Source organism: Palaemon carinicauda, chromosome 8 (assembly GCF_036898095.1).
Source record: "Palaemon carinicauda isolate YSFRI2023 chromosome 8, ASM3689809v2, whole genome shotgun sequence".
Lineage (NCBI taxonomy): Eukaryota > Metazoa > Arthropoda > Malacostraca > Decapoda > Palaemonidae > Palaemon > Palaemon carinicauda.
In genome coordinates, this window is record NC_090732.1 from 10,014,867 (window position 1) to 10,032,366 (window position 17,500).

Below are 17,500 nucleotides of genomic sequence, written 5' to 3' on the forward strand. Positions count from 1 at the left end.
ATACATTCCCGTATTTTTCCATGTAACAATTCTATCTTTAAATATTGATTTCTGTTTTAATTATTTTCTTATATGTTTTACACCTACGTTGTTTCTCTGCATTCCAAGATTTTCAAATGTTCTTATTCCTCGGGTAAAATTAATTGCTTTTTCGCTATTGTTACTAAGAATTACTCTGTTACCAAACCCGTAATTTCAATCGGCAATTCTCCGTAAAAAATATACTGTTCTCAGCCGTATTTCAGTAAAATACAGGCGACAGTAATTATACCCTACTTTGTTATTATCTGTTACGTCAATATATCCGTTTTTAAAACGGTAAAAAAATACTGGAATAAATGTTGCCAGGCATTTACCGTTTTTACTGCAAATCTTTGACAGTGTAGAAAACATCATTATGAGAACATCTCAAACTCATTTTTGAAATTTTCAATTATCTCTACAAGAGAAACGCTCCTAAAAGAGGGTTTCCTACCGACATGGGTTATATGCCCATTTCATTATATTTCAATTTTATTATAAGATACATTAAAACAGTTTAAATTTAATATTGTTAAAATATAGACGAACGTCGTGTGTGATCGAAATAAATAATTCTAATATTCTAATAATTTTAATAATAACGACGCCGAAGAAGACGATGACGATAATAATCTTAATAAATTTAAATATTAAAAGTCTGTATTTACATGATGTGTTTTATTCTTTTATATCTGAAACAACTATGGAAAATTCTTCTTCTTGTGGATCTTGTGAACCTTCTGGTGATTCCAGTCCATCAAATACCAAATTATATCAAAGTTCTGTGCAGACGAAATATTTAATATTTTCCTTTGTCATATGCAGTAACATTTCAAGGACTCTAACCCTCTTTATAATGCAAATCAAATTCATGTCGTTATGTATTAATATAAGCAAGAATTTTTTTGATATTTAAGAATTTAGAGAACCCTCCTCCAAATGCTTCACCACAAAAAGAAATATATAATCCTTGGATTTCTTCACCAGAGAAAGGAAGAATATGACTTGCCCAAAAAAAAAGAAAAAAAAGAAAGCATATTATTCCTTATCAATATTTCAATAATTTTGAGTAAACTCCTGGTTTCACTAATAATGGTAAAATCGCCTCTTAGGAAAATTCTTATTGATAAAATTGTAAAATATAAAAATGAATAACCATATAAAATTTTGAAGATTGATAATAAAAAATAGCAAAGCAATCTGAGAAGGCAGACCTCCGCCACGGCAGCTTATTTTTCGGAACCAGCTTGCCTTTCTCGGAAGCAATTTAAACCGTAGGCGTATTTGAAGTGTGTGACAACCATGTGCGAACTTAGGGTAAATGTTAAGGTTAATTCGGTCGACCTTTTGCTCGACCTTGACCTTGACCTAGGACTTTCAAAATTGAATCACTTCCACGTCTCAAAATAACAATTAATCCCTGAAAGTTTCACTACTCTATGAGTAAAATTTTGCGTGGCCAGGAAGTTGTTCACAAACAGACAAACAGGGGCGAAAACGTAGCCTCCTCACAACTTCGTTGGTGGAGGTAATAATCAAAAGAAAAATCGTAAAGGGCATATATGTAGATCTTTTATGATTAATTCAAAACTCCTCATAGATAAGAGAACAACAGTAATAACATTTGCAAAAGTCGGCAGTAGATGGCATTAACATGCAATCTGAAACTAAAAAATAGCTAGACGTCTATTTATTATTTTCAGACTCCATTTTAGTTATAGAATATTTGCATGGACTAATTAACCACTTCGCAAGAAAAATATACTTTTTTGTTATTTGAGCCTTTTAATGGAAGCATGGCGATACACACACGCATACATACACGTCTATGTATATATATATATATATATATATATATATATATATATATATATATGTGTGTGTGTGTGTGTGTATGTGTGTGCACATGTGCGTGTATTTATCTACACACATACGTATATATATTTCATATAAACATGCGTATTTATGCATGTTTCAATCACATTAAAGAAAGTCAGGATGTATCTAGTAATTTAAACGAAAACGAGAAAATAAAAGGCATTTGGCAAAACTCCACATTGACAATCTATTGTCCATTAACACTTCATTCTATACTCTCTTTTCGCTTTTCCCCATCTTCATACGTACAGTAGTAATATAAAATCTTTATCTCTCACCAAGTTTATAAGCATTAACTACAGACGAATGCTGTTTCAAAAAGAACAAAAAACATAATGACAAAATAATGTTTTACATATAAGTAATTTTACTTATAAAATCTTAATGAACATATTTTCGATAATCTATATCCTTAGTTTTGCTAGGTAATAAAAAAAAAGATAAAAATATTGTTACAAAATAAATAATCTCCACTGAAACTACAAAGACACAGATCCGGCTTTACATTTCTAGGTTATCATCTCTGTATATATATATATATATATATATATATATATATATATATATATATATATACTGTATATATGTATTATATATATATATATATATATATATATACATATATATATATATATATATATATATATATATATACATACATATATATATGTATATATATACATACATATATATATATATATATATATATATATAGATATAGATATATATATATATATAATACATATATACAGTATATATATATATATATATATATATATATATTATATATATATATATATATATTTAAAATCATCACTTAATATTTCTCACCCTTTTGAAGAAACTACTATGAGATTCAGGGCCTCTGTAACACGGTTTTTTCGCAATAACTTTTTTTCTATGAATTTCATAAATATAACGCTTATTCAGAATGCACATTATATCTACACATAAATTTTGACTATATTCTGCATTACGTAGGTTGAATAAATTTGGTACTTTATTAAGTAAAAGTGACGATTTTTTAAGACGGGCCAACTTACTCAGAGAAAAGGTTTCGAACGCACTCGTTATGTAACTTATGACGGCATTTCTTCTCTCTTTCTCGATCGATGATTGGCTATACGTAACGAAGGCTATACCTCTGCCAACAATAACACAAAAGTGTAAATAAAAGCAAAGCAGTACACCTTTATGAACTCTGAAACCTCTCCACTGAGAATTGTCATAATGAACAAACGAACAAAATAAATTATGTTAATAAATACAAAAACACTTCGATTATTAGTCTAACTCCCAGAATAAGTTTCCTAAGAAATTACAGTCTACTTTATAGGTCACAATCAGATTGACAAGGTGTATGGATTAGTTGGTAATTTTCAAAAACGTAGTAGACCAGCTTGATTTGATAACTGCTATATCCAATGTCCAGTAATTTTTATTTATTGTCTAGCTACCTACGTATTTACTGTAAAAAAGAAAAAAATAAATAAATAACTGGTACCATATTTTGGCTTTAAACCTTCACCAGTAATTGTCGTCAGAATGATGACTTCACGAGGCTCCACCCACTTTGGCCTCGTTGTAATTCAGGATAACACTGAAGGCTATCATGGCCATTGTTGGATCAGAAAATTTAAATTCTGGCTAAAAAAAATAATTTTTCGAGTAGTTGTAAGAAGTGGTAAATGATCCTCAAGGATCCCAGCAGTTGGCCTAAACGTTTAATTCATGTATAGTACTGTTACGGCACTACTGCTACAGTACAGTAGTATTACTACGCTAGCACAAATACCCCACCCACATTTATGTATCGTTCCGCCATTCATAAAGTCTTTGTCATATTCTTTCACTGTGCAATAAGCCATGGCCTCCTCAGAAATTAGGTTTAACTTTAGATGATAGGTTATTTCATTAAGCTGACAAATTATGGCAACTGAGTATGTTATTGCCGATGTTGAAGCTAAAGATAAAGTACGGTATCATTCCTTCATTGCATTATCATCTTTACTACTATTTGTTTTGCTACATGTAGTAATTATTTTAAAGGATAAATGAATTATGTTCACTTCACTTCTATAAATTCCCATTAGATGTACAAATAAAACTCTTAAAACTATTCAGGATTTATTTATAAAATGCAGTCATGCCCAAAACATAGCTAACACGGTTGGTCTGATGGAGATTTTAGCACAAAAATCTTATTTTAACAAAAATAGTTATATAAAGACTGTTTACATACAATCCCTCTCTTTCTCTCTCTTTTGGTGGCATAGTGAATAGTTAATAGAAATGTTCAAAAGCCTGAATGACATTACAAGTATTATAATCCTGTTACGCTAAATACAAATCAGACTATAAACATTGGATTTAAACTAGAAACTGAATAATTACCTATTCAGGCTATAGTAAATATGGCCACGGGCTTTCTCTTGACTGTATAAAGTTGCAAGTCGTAAGACAAATGCAGTTTTGCAACCACGGGGACAATTCCAAATCCTGTTAGCCATTCTTGACTGTTATGGGTTTCAGAGCCGATGGAAGAAGTTGAATGGGTGTCTGGTAGATGGGCGGGGCAAAATTTTGTCAAAAGGTGTTTACATTGCTTACGTAATGAATGTTTTCGACTCTTGGCTCGTTATCACTGGCCATGGCGTCGGCTAGATCATTTTTACTCTATAAAAATTAAAACTATTGTGTTTAGGTTATTGATAATGCTGACAAAATTTGTGTGTGGTTGTAAAATATACATATGTCAACTTTCAGCTACATCCGATGCTTTGATAAGGAGCAAAGTCCAAAAAACCGTGTTACAGAGGCCCTGAATCTCATAGTAGGCGATGTAACTGTAGTCTATTGATTTTAAATTGCTAAATTCTAGTCACTTTTAGAGGTACTTATACTGCTCATCGCTTAAACTGCTCATCGCGCAACTATAGTCAATTTTTTTTAGCGAGGCAGATTCGCACAGACTCGCAGCGGTGCCCTTTTAGCTCGGAAAAGTTTCCTGATCGCTGATTGGTTAGAATGATTTTTTCCAACCAATCAGCGATCAGGGAACTTTTCCGAGCTAAAAGGGCACCGCCGCGAGTCGGTGCAAATCTGCCTCGCTAAAAAAAATTGACTATAGTTGAGCGATGAGCAGTTTAAGCGATGAGCAGTATAAGTACCTCTAAAAGTGACTAGAATTTAGCAATTTAAAATCAATAGACTACAGTTACATCGCCTAGTTTCTTCAAAATGGTGAGAAATATTAAGTGATGATTTTAAATATATATATATATATATATATATATATATATATATATATATATATATATATATATCGCTCATAACGACTTCACTGAAACGGACTTCGTTGAACCACTATAGAAGCCTGGATGCATTGTTGTTTTTAAATTTCTTTGATGACAATAGTTTCACATTCGAAAGTGGCAAACATGCACTCTCGGACGGCCATGTTAACCTGAATCCGGTTTATTTGGCGATTGTAACATTGCCATACATATACTCGTATCTGAGAGCCATGAAAATCAAAGGCCTATTTTTCCCTGTTTGAGCCCTAAGGCTTGTCGCATTCTGCTTTTCCAGCTAGGGCTGTAGCTTAGTTAATAATAATAATAATAATAATAATAATAATAATAATAATAATAATAATAATAATAATATTTAATAGTAATAATCATAATAATAATAATACTAATAAATAATAATTATGGTAATGTAATAATTATAATAATTATTATGGTAATAATAAATAATAATTAATAATGGTAGTAATAACAATAATTAATAATAATAATCAATAATAATAATAATAATAATAATAATAATAATAATAATATTAATGATAATAATAATAAAAATAATAATAATAATAATAATAATAATAATAATAATAATAATAATAATAATAATGATAATAATGGTATCATAGGATCTTACGATCCAAAAAAAGACCCGATCTTGTTCTCTCCTAATTCTTTATTTCAAGTAACAACACTGAATGCAAATATCAAAGACTTCAAAGTCTACCTCGTGTGCCAATTAAAGTTTTTATCAACAGGCAAATAGAGTTTATAGGTTAAAAGGTGCAAATTTCCCCGATAATATGACGGACAGAAGACATCCTCCTAATGGCCAGAAAATTTAATCTCTGACATCACACAAGCCTCTTTGGGATTTCATACGCTGACCAGTGTCGTGTTAGATTAAACAAGTCATGTCGATCAATGCAAGTCTGTGTTTACAGGATATGTTTCATGGATTTTTTTTTACTTGTACAACCACTGAAATTATTCTTGCTGTTGATTCAATTGACCTGGTAAATGTTCTGGTTTCAGTATTTTTTATTATGAAATATACATTGATAATACTTACAATTTATTATATTGTATATATATATATATATATATATATATATATATATCATGATATATTTACATGAATAAAATTGTTAATAAACACATATTCACAATTGTAAGTTTTAATAGTCATCAAAATATGTTTTTTTTTTCTTGCTGTTGATTAAGTTGACCTGGTGAATGATCTAGTTTCTTTATTTTTTATTATGAAATATACATTGACAATACTTACAATTTATTATATTGTATATATATCATGATATATTTACATGAATAAAATTGTTAATAAACATATATTCACAATTGTAAGTTTTAATAGTCATCAAAATATGTTTTTTTTTTTTTTTCTTGCTGTTGATTAAGTTGACCTGGTGAATGTTCTGGTTTTAGTATTTTTTATTATGAAATATACATTGACAATACTTATAATTTATTATATTGTATAATATCATGATATATTTACATGAATAAAATTGTTAATAAACACATATTCACAATTGTAAGTTTTAATAGTCATCAAAATATGTTTTTTTTTCTTGCTGTTGATTAAGTTGACCTGGTGAATGATCTAGTTTCATTATTTTTTATTATGAAATATACATTGACAATACTTACAATTTATTATATTGTATATATATCATAATATATTTACATGAATAAAATTGTTAATAAACATATATTCACAATTGTAAGTTTTAATAGTCATCAAAAAAAAATTTTTTTTTCTTGCTGTTGATTTAGCTGACCTGGTGAATGTTCTGGTTTCAGTATTTTTATCATGAAATATACATTGACAATACTTACAATTTATTATATTGTATATATATCACGATGTATTTACATGAATAAAATTGTTAATAAACATATATTCACAATTGTAAGTTTTATTAGTCATCAAAATATGTTTTTTTTTTCTTGTTGATTTAGCTGACCTGGTGAATGTTCTAGTTTCAGTATGTTTCTATTATGAAATTTACATTTACAATACTTACAATTTATGATACTTGTATATATATCATAATATATTTAATCTAATAAATTTTGTAATTAACATATATTCACAATTGTAAGTTTTACTAGTCATATAAATATGTTTTTAAATCACAAAAATATCAACTCGTGAATATCATTTTAAATGTCAAGTAATATTTACTTCACAAGTAAACGAGAAATTGAATATATAACCTTGAACTAAATGAAATGAATAATGAGCACTGGTATTTGAATGCCAATCCTTTTTAATAACAAAAACTACACATTTAATTATAAATAATTTATTTTAAAAGTTGCGATTTCAAAACTCTTTTTTACTGTTTATATTGAAAAGCGAATAAAAAAAAACGTTTTCGAAAATGGAATAAATGATCTTATCGACATCAAAGTTATACGTATAAAAACATCCAGCCCGAACGTATATAATAATGGAAATATAAACATCCAATATAAAAAAAAAATCATTGATCAAAAGTTGTTTGATATTTCATTACCATTCATCTTAGAAAGGAAAATATACATTGAAATGTGAATAGTGTCTCGAAGGAGACATAATATCTTCCTAGCAAGTGAATTGTTAATGTACATCATATATAAATTTTTTTCTTTCATGCGTGTGAAAAAAAAGTGGCCCAGAATTTCATTATGGCTTTCCTAACTCTTCTTCTTCTTCTTCTGTATTCCCAGCCCTGACTTAGTTGTTGTAGTAGTAGTAATAATAATAATAATAATAATAATAATAATAATAACAATAATAATAATAATACCAATAATCACAACAACAACAACAATAATGATAATAATAATAACAACAATAATAATAATAATAATAATAATAATAATAATAATAAAAATAATAATAATAATAATAATAATAATAATAATAATAATAATAATAATTTCATTGGTTTATCTATCAACTAGAAACGAAAAGACGTCCCTTTATCTTGACCCAGTTCGTCTCAACACCAAAGACATAAGAAAGGAGTTTTGTGGCAGCCTCATTTCCATATTTCCTCTCAAAGTCTCAGTTATAATCTATGAAAAGTATCCCAAAAGGATATACGAGACCATACGACAAGGATTTATAGAAGTAATTTCCTTTTCTGTTCTTCTTTTGGAGAAGTCTTCTTCTCTCATTTTTTTTTTTTTGTTTTGTCATTTTTAAGAGACAAACATTTTGAAGGGATCCGGGGAAAGAACATCTTGTTTTATCCACTTTCATCAGGATAAGGATTCCAGGCATCCAAAAAATACTTTTGCAAGGATTCCAAGGAGTCCAGGCATCCAAAAAAAGACTTTTGCAAGGATTCCAAGGAGTCCAGGCATCCAAAAAAAGACTTTTGCAAGGATTCCAAGGAGTCCAGGCTTTCAAAAAAGACTTTTGTAAGGATTCCAAGGATTCCAAACATTCAAAAAAGACTTTTGTAAGGATTCCAAGGATTCCAAACATTCAATAAAGACTTTTGCAAGGATTCCAAGCATCCCAAAAAGACTTTTGCAAGGATTCCAGGCATCCAAAAAAAGACTTTTGCAAGGATTCCAAGGAATCCGAGCATCCAAAAAAGACTTTTGGAAGGATTACAAAAATCCAAAAAAAACTTTTGCAGGGATTCCAAGGATTTCAAGCATCCAAAAAAGACTTTTGGAAGGATTACAAAAATCCAAAAAAGACTTTTGCAAGGATTCCAGACATCCAAAAAAAAAAAAAAGCATTTTGCAAGGATTCCAAAAATCCAAAAAATACTTTTGCAAGGATTCCAGACATCCAAAAAAAAAAAAAAGCATTTTGCAAGGATTCCAAAAATCCAAAAAATACTTTTGCAAGGATTCCAGACATCCAAAAAAAAAAAAGCATTTTGCAAGGATTCCAAAAATCCAAAAAATACTTTTGCAAGGATTCCAGACATCCAAAAAAAAAAAAAGCATTTTGCAAGGATTCCAAAAATCCAAAAAATACTTTTGCAAGGATTCCAGGCATCCAAAAGAGGCTTGCTTTTTGTAAGGTATCGGAAAAGTTTGGTATTGATAATAGGATGTTGTGGAGAATCAAAACATTTTATGATGGATGTGAAATGTTCAATAGAATATATAGATAAGAATATGATTCGTTTGGTATGATAAGGAGTTTGAAATAAGGGTGTGTTATATCTCCTTAGCTGTTCAACATCTTTATGAAGGAAAGATATGAGTGGTCTGAGATTGGACAGTGGAAGTAAATTTGAAGCTAAGAGATAAGACATTGAGTTGAATATGATTGAAATTGTTGATATTTCTACATGATATTGCTGTGATTAGAGAGAGCAAAGTTAAAGGGCAAAATGTAAAAATATAGAGAATGTTGAGAGTAAATATGAGTAAAAATTGAGAATGAGAGTATATGAAAAAGTGGAAGAAGGTGCAATGAATGTTAGTATAAATAGTAGAATAGAAGATGCTGCTTTTTCTTAAGAGTATTTTAGATTGAATAGAAAAGATGCGTGTATGGTATGTGTGTGCAGAGAGAGAGAGAGAGAGAGAGAGAGAGAGAGAGAGAGAGAGAGAGAGAGAGAGATTTTCTCTTTCACTTAGAAGCAAAAAAACATACATATAAGGAATAAAGCTCCAAGAAGTGAGATAACATAATTATATACATAATTATTATTTACATAATCTAACTCCTTTTCACTATCGTGAGAATCCATTTAAAAGCGTAAATGCCAAGTCACTGGGATTGAACAATTGCCCACTTGAAACTCTAACACGCACACTAGCCTTAATATGCTCCCGCGATCCCTCTATTTCTAATCCTTTGGACCTTGTTGTTGCAGTGACCATTAGAAGGTTTAAAGGCCGCTCATGAATGGCAGAGGCAAGGGACAGTAACATTGCCCTAGCAAGTAGGATAACACCCTCGAGACTGACCTCATATTCATATGATTAGCGCCCAAGTCTCCTCTGCACCCAAGCTAGGACCAAGGAAGGCCAGGTAATGGTTGCTGATGACTCAGCAGATAGACCTATAGGTTCCTCTGAACCCCCCATCCTTAGCTCACAAGGATGGCAAAGTTGCAGCGATCAAAGGAACTAACGAGTTTCAACGGGACTCGAATCCCAATCTGGCGTTCACTAGTCAGGAATGTTACCAAATAGGCTACCACAGCCCTATATATTTTTATTCCAGGTTCAATTAAACTTTTCTTCCAACTATACATACTTAATTCTTAACCTTCAGGGTTGTGGTGGCCGGTTGGTAACGTGCTTGTCTGGCAATTGCCACACAGAGATTCGAGTCCCGCTCAAACTCGATAGTTCCTCTGGTTGCTGCATCCTCACCATCCTTGTCAGCTAAGGATGGGGAGTTGGTTGAGTCTATAAGTATATCTGCTGAGTCCTCCTTGGTCCTAGCATGGGTGAAGAGGGGGATTGGGCGCTGATCATATGCATAATATGGTCTAAGGCATTGCCTTGCTAGCTAGGGTAATGCCACTGTCCCTTGCCTCTGCTATTCATGAGCGGCCTTTAAAACTTTGAAACTTAATGATGATGAAGGATTATAAAACAAACCTGTTGAACAAAAAGCACAAAGTTTTCGAATTAACAATTCTTCGCAACAAATTAGGAAAATCCCAAGTTTTCTGGCTGGTAAAGGATTGCTTAAGAAATAAACAATGAAAAAAAAAAAAAAAAAATTCTCGGTGATTTAAATTTGTTCATCTAGATAACTACATTCAAAATAAAAATGAGTATTTGGTCTGATGGACTATTACTTGATAAAATATAGTTATTTCCATTCATGTGAATGTTATATCGTTCAGCTTGAAACTGTACATCTTTCAAATTACTGTCGGTTGATTTTCAGCTTCTGAGTAAAGGCGATATTAGGGTTTGGAAAAGTGAGGGATGGAGTTCGAGGTCAACATTAATATCTTATCTTTCTACAGTAAAAAAACATGTTATTTCTTTCGTATTATATGGAGAATACTTGGGTGGAAAGGAAACTAATCATAGCAATCGTACATAAAATATTCTCATTTCCGTCATTATTTACTTGAACAGAATACTGAGTCAGGCTAAACAACAGTTCTAATTTGACGTACACTGCTTAGGAGGAGACATAATTCCACCAGTATTACCATACAATTCTTCTTCACATAACGGGTTAATTACTGCACTGTAATTGTTCAGTGGCTACTTCCCCCTTGGTAAGGGTAGAGGAGACTCTTTAGCTTTGGTAAGCAGCTCTTCTAAGAGAAGGACACTCCAAAAGCAAACCATTGTTATCTAGACTTGGGTAGTGCCATAGCCACTGTACCATGGTCTTCCACTGTCTTGGATTAGAGTTCTCTTGCTTGAGGGTACACTCGGGCACGTTATTCTCTCTAATTTCTCTTCCCCTTGTTATGTTGAAGTATATATAGTTTATATAGGAAATATATATTTTAATGTTGCTACTGTTCTTAAAATATTTTATTTTACATTGCTTCCTTTCCTCACTGGGCTATTTTCCCTGCTGGAGCCCCTGGGCTTATAGCCTCATGCTTTTCCAACTAAGGTTGTAGCTTTGCAATTAATAATAATAATAATAATAATAATAATAAAACATGCGATAGCAAGCTTTAACAGGTTTCTCTTATCAGAGCGGGGGAGAGCAAAATATAAAAAAAAAGCAATACCGTTACATTGCACGAGCGTGTATGAAACACGTGCGGTACAACATTGAAATTGTTCTCAGGAAACTGTTATTTCCAGAAGCGATCCCTACCTGGAAATCTATTAAAATGACATACAGTGTCCTGGGAGATGAATCAGATCATTTACATACACGCGAAATGAGATGCATATCAGGCAAATGGCGTTCAAGGGAATCTTGATGCTGAAATGACATTCATGAGATTCTGTTTAAAAGGGTAACCAAGATTCCAAGATTCCAAGATTCCTAGTCGAGTGGTCTTCAGATGGAAATGCTTCAGACACAGGAAAGGGAAAAGAAAGTGCAATTTTCGCTGACACAGCAATATCTTGAATAACGAAATTGCAATGATTTTGATGTTATGAATTTATTCATATACTGAAACTGAAGTTAAAAGCGAGAAGCATTACTTAAATATGTATTATATCAAAGACTACCATTTATCTTATTTCTAATATATTGTTTCCCTGATATAAACTAAAATGGAAATTTGAAAAGTGTAATTTTCGATAACAAAGCAATATCGTGGATAACATAACAAAATTATGATGATTTTGATGTCATAAACTTTTTCATAAACTGAAATTGTTGGAGTTAAACGTGAGAAGCATTACTTAAATATGCATTATATCACACACTGCAATTCATCTTATTTCTAATATATTGTTTACCTGATATAAACCAAAATAGCAATTTGAAATAGAAAGTGTAATTTAAAAACCAAAATAGCAATTAGAAAAATAAAGTGTAATTTTTCATGACGAAGCAATATTGTAGACATCGAAATTACGATGATTTTCACGTCATGAATTAATTCATAAACTGGAATTGGGTAAACGTGAGAAGCACTACAAAAATATGAATTATATTACGGACTATCCTTTAACTTATTTCTAATACACTGTTTACATGATTTAAACCAAAATAGCAATTTGAAAAAGAAAATGTAATTTTCGATGACAGCAATATCGGGGATAACGAAATTAAGATGATTTTAATGTTATTAATTCATTCATAAACTGAAACTGGAGTTCAAAGTGAGATGCATTATTTAGATATGCATTATATTACGGACTAACATTTAACTTATTTCTAATATATTGTTTACTTGATTTAGACTAAAATAGCAATTTAAAAAAAAAAAGGAATTAGAAGCTCTCGATCAAAAAACAAAGACTAAAAGTAAACATTTAATCAAAGAATTTCCAGAGAGAAATTGAAAAAAAAAACTTTTTTCTAATGAATCATCTTTTCATGTCAGTAGCAGGAGATAAAATCCCAAACTTAAATGAAAACAGAAATAAAAGAATGAACTTGAAAAAGAGTAATTTCTCAAGAAATGTTTTTGTTAAGATCATCACTCTCTCTCTCTCTCTCTCTCTCTCTCTCTCTCTCTCTCTCTCTCTCTCTCTCTCTCTCTCTCTGATGTTACAATTTTCACTCTTCTCCAAAATTGTTTTGCTTCCTTGGCAGTTTCGTTTCTTTTAAACTTTGAAGTATTTTAGTTATTAATTGCAATACAAGAGGCAGATTAGAAAAATGGATAAGGGATATAATGTTTATTTGGTCGTTCAAAAGGATGAAAGTAGATGAGGAAGTATAAAAGAATGAACTTAAAAAAAAAAAGAGAGTAATTTCTCAAGAAAAGTTTCTGTCAGGATCATCCGAGACTGTTGATTAATGGTCTCATCGTTAAGTCTTCCTCTAACCTTTATTAATGATATATTTTATCCGTGAAAAATAAACCTTACCCATTTTTCTAAGCTGCCTCTTGTATTGCAATTAAGAACTAAACTACTTCAAAGATTAAAAGAAACGAAATTGCCAAGGAAGCCAACAGTTTTGGAGAAGAATGAAAATATAACATCAAAGGAGAAATTTAATTTGTCAAGAATAAATTAATCTTTTTATCAAAACTAATAAAACCAAGATTTATAGCACGGTTGAGATATCAGAGAGAGAGAGAGAGAGAGAGAGAGAGAGAGAGAGAGAGAGAGAGAGAGAGAGAGAGAGAGATGATTGTAAACTCTTTAAAGATTACACATTTTTATCATTGGAACACGTACACTTAGTATTAAATAATAGTTTTAGACGAACATTACAAATAATTCTAATCTGTTTTCAAAATATGTGGGTAGAGGTGAAAATAACTTAAGAGCTCGTATGACTTTTGCTTTTTATATTTTTTTTTCTCAAAATTTTCAGTCTTACCGTACATAAAATATCTAAAACTATCATTACTTTCATCTCGTCGTTCTCTCTTACGTAGAAGAGATTGCCTTATGAAAAGAGAGAGAGAGAGAGAGAGAGAGAGAGAGAGAGAGAGAGAGAGAGAGAGAGAGAGAGAGAGAGAGAGAGAAAGAGGTGTTCCTGTAGCAAACTTTGTTTCGGTAACATTTAAATTCGGAGAAAACTTCAGACAAATTAAGAAATACAAATACATAAATCGATTAGATGATTAAAATTTTAAGTAAAAGAAATTGAGCCTATCAAAGTTTGCCATTTTACTCAATAGAAAAACATAAACGATCAAGTTTCTCCTTGTTCCAAAGTCTGCAAGTTTCAGTAAGATCTAACATGACCGTTTACGTGGGCTATCGACTTAAAGACATCTTCCTCTCCTGTTTTTATGATGAGTTCTTAAATTATGACTTCTAATATGCAAAGGGAAAGACTTGGTTCTCAACAGCTCTGATCATCCTGATGCTCACGACCAAAGAAAGAAAAGGAAAACATTCAAAATCTCTCTCTCTCTCTCTCTCTCTCTCTCTCTCTCTCTCTCTCTCTCTCTCTCTCTCTATATATATATATATATATATATATATATATATATATATATGATAAATTTTGCACATTTTTACGTGTTTTTCATATTCAAATAAGCCATATATATTTATTTGATACATTAATGTCTGGATTCTCTTAACGACCTCGGGATCAGAGCCCCAGGCGAAATCACACAAAGACAAGAGCTTGGCTCCGGCCGGGAATCGAACACTGGTCGGCAAGCCTGTATAGACAGTGACTAAGCCACTTGGCCACGAAGAAGGATAAAAGTCAATGACAATTCTTCTGTACTTATACCTGTCGAATTCAGGTATTTTGTACTTAGAATTGAAATCAACCCATCCTCACCATCGTAGCTAATTGGTAGTTTGTTACTTGGCATTCAATTAATGATAAATTTTGCACATTTTTACGTGTTTTTCATATTCAAATAAGCCATATATATTTATTTGATACATTAATGTCTGGATTCTCTTAACGACCTCGGGATCAGAGTCCCAGGCGAAATCACACAAAGACAAGAGCTTGGCTCCGGCCGGGAATCGAACCCTGGTCGGCAAGCCTGTATAGACAGTGACTAAGCCACTTGGCCAAGTGGCTTAGTCACTGTCTATACAGGCTTGCCGACCAGGGTTCGATTCCCGGCCGGAGCCAAGCTCTTGTCTTTGTGTGATTTCGCCTGGGGCTCTGATCCCGACGTCGTTAAGAGAATCCAGACATTAATGTATCAAATAAATATATATGGCTTATTTGGATATATATATATATATATATATATATATATATATATATATATATATATATATATATATATATATGTGTGTGTGTGTGTGTGTGTGTGTAATATATATATTCACAATAACAAACACACGCACACACACATATATGTATCTATATCTATATATATGTATATAAATATAAACATATATATATATATATATATATATATATATATATATATATATACATATTTATATGTGTGTCTGTGTATGTGTATATATGTTTATAGATTTGCTAACCATATAAGCCTATCATATTCCTTTTATTAACAATCTATCTCTGAAGATCTTTGCCCTTTTTAAATTTTCCCCAATGAAATTCTCCTTCTGAGAAATTCCTGCAGTGTTTTGCACGAACCTAATCCCCGGACAAAGGCCATTTTAATCATGTCTTCACTCTCCTCTCCCGTGTGAACACAAAGGACTTTCCTGGAGGCCACGAGTCGTGAAATAATGACTGGCATCGGCTTCCAATAATCTCGAATTCAAGTACCAACATGAACTCTCTTTGAGAGAAGAAGCTGTGAAAATATTCTTTTCGAAAACCGAGGAGGTGTTCAACTTGATGCTAGATAAATACATCGTTCCGGTAGAAAAGGATATTTTTTATAAGGTTTATTTGGCCGTTCAAAAGGATGAAAGTAGAAGACGAAGTATATTACTATGATGGCTACTGTGAATTAACAGAAAAAGGATTTCTTATGATATTTATTTATTCTTTCAAAAAGGGTAAAAGAGGAAATATATTGTCATGACGGCTACTGTGAATTAACAATAGGATTTTTTATGATATTTATTTAGTCTTTCAAAACACTGAAAGAGGAGTAAATATATTACCATAAAGGCCGCTGTGAATTAAGAATATGATTTTTTTATGATATTTATTTAGTATTTCAAAAATCTAAAAGAGGAGGAAATATATTACCATAAAGGCCAATATGAATTAACAATAAGATTTCTTTGTGATATTTACTTAGTCTTTCAAAAAGGTAAAAGAAGAGCCAATATATTACTAAGATGACCACTGTGAATTATCAAAAGGATTTTTTTATGATATCTATTAAGTCTTTCGAAAATGTAAAAGAAGTGCCAATACATTACCAAGATGACCACTTTGAATTACCAAAACGTTTTTATTCTAAATTCTAAACTATTCGTAAGTCTTATAATTTCACTTATAATATGCTTATTGGGCAAAGCTGATAGTCTCATAATCCAACCCAATACCTCTTATAAACTAATATTACTTTGAAACTTTTCAAAATCTATTGTAGAAAATAACTTCTTTCCTCACAAATGTCACGTCAAACATTTAACTGAAATAAAGACATCAAAATAATGCGCCTTCGAAAATGATACTGAAATGTTCCATCCACCTTAAATGATTTATGAATTGTACTTATGCATATATACATTCTTGTTTACATGCATACATTTCTATTCATACACAAATGTATAGGCCTATGTATATATAATTTATGTATATAAATATATAAAAACATACTTAATTTTTATATATATATATATATATATATATAGCTATATATATACATATATATTTACATATACATATATATATATATATATATATATATATATATATATATAATATATATATATACACACACACAAACACACATGAAATATATATATATATATATATATATATATATATATATATATATATACATATATATATATACACATATACATATAAATATATATTAACATACGTACATACATATATATATAATATATATATATATATATATATATATATATATATATATACATACACACAAACACATAAATGATTGATATATATATATATATATATATATATATATATATATATATATATATATATATATATATATGTATATATATATATATATACATATATATATATATATATATATATATATATATATATATATAAAAGACAACGTCTCTACGGCGGCTGGAAATCGAAGACGGCTTCTCCTCGGACAGTTCGTCCTGCAGAT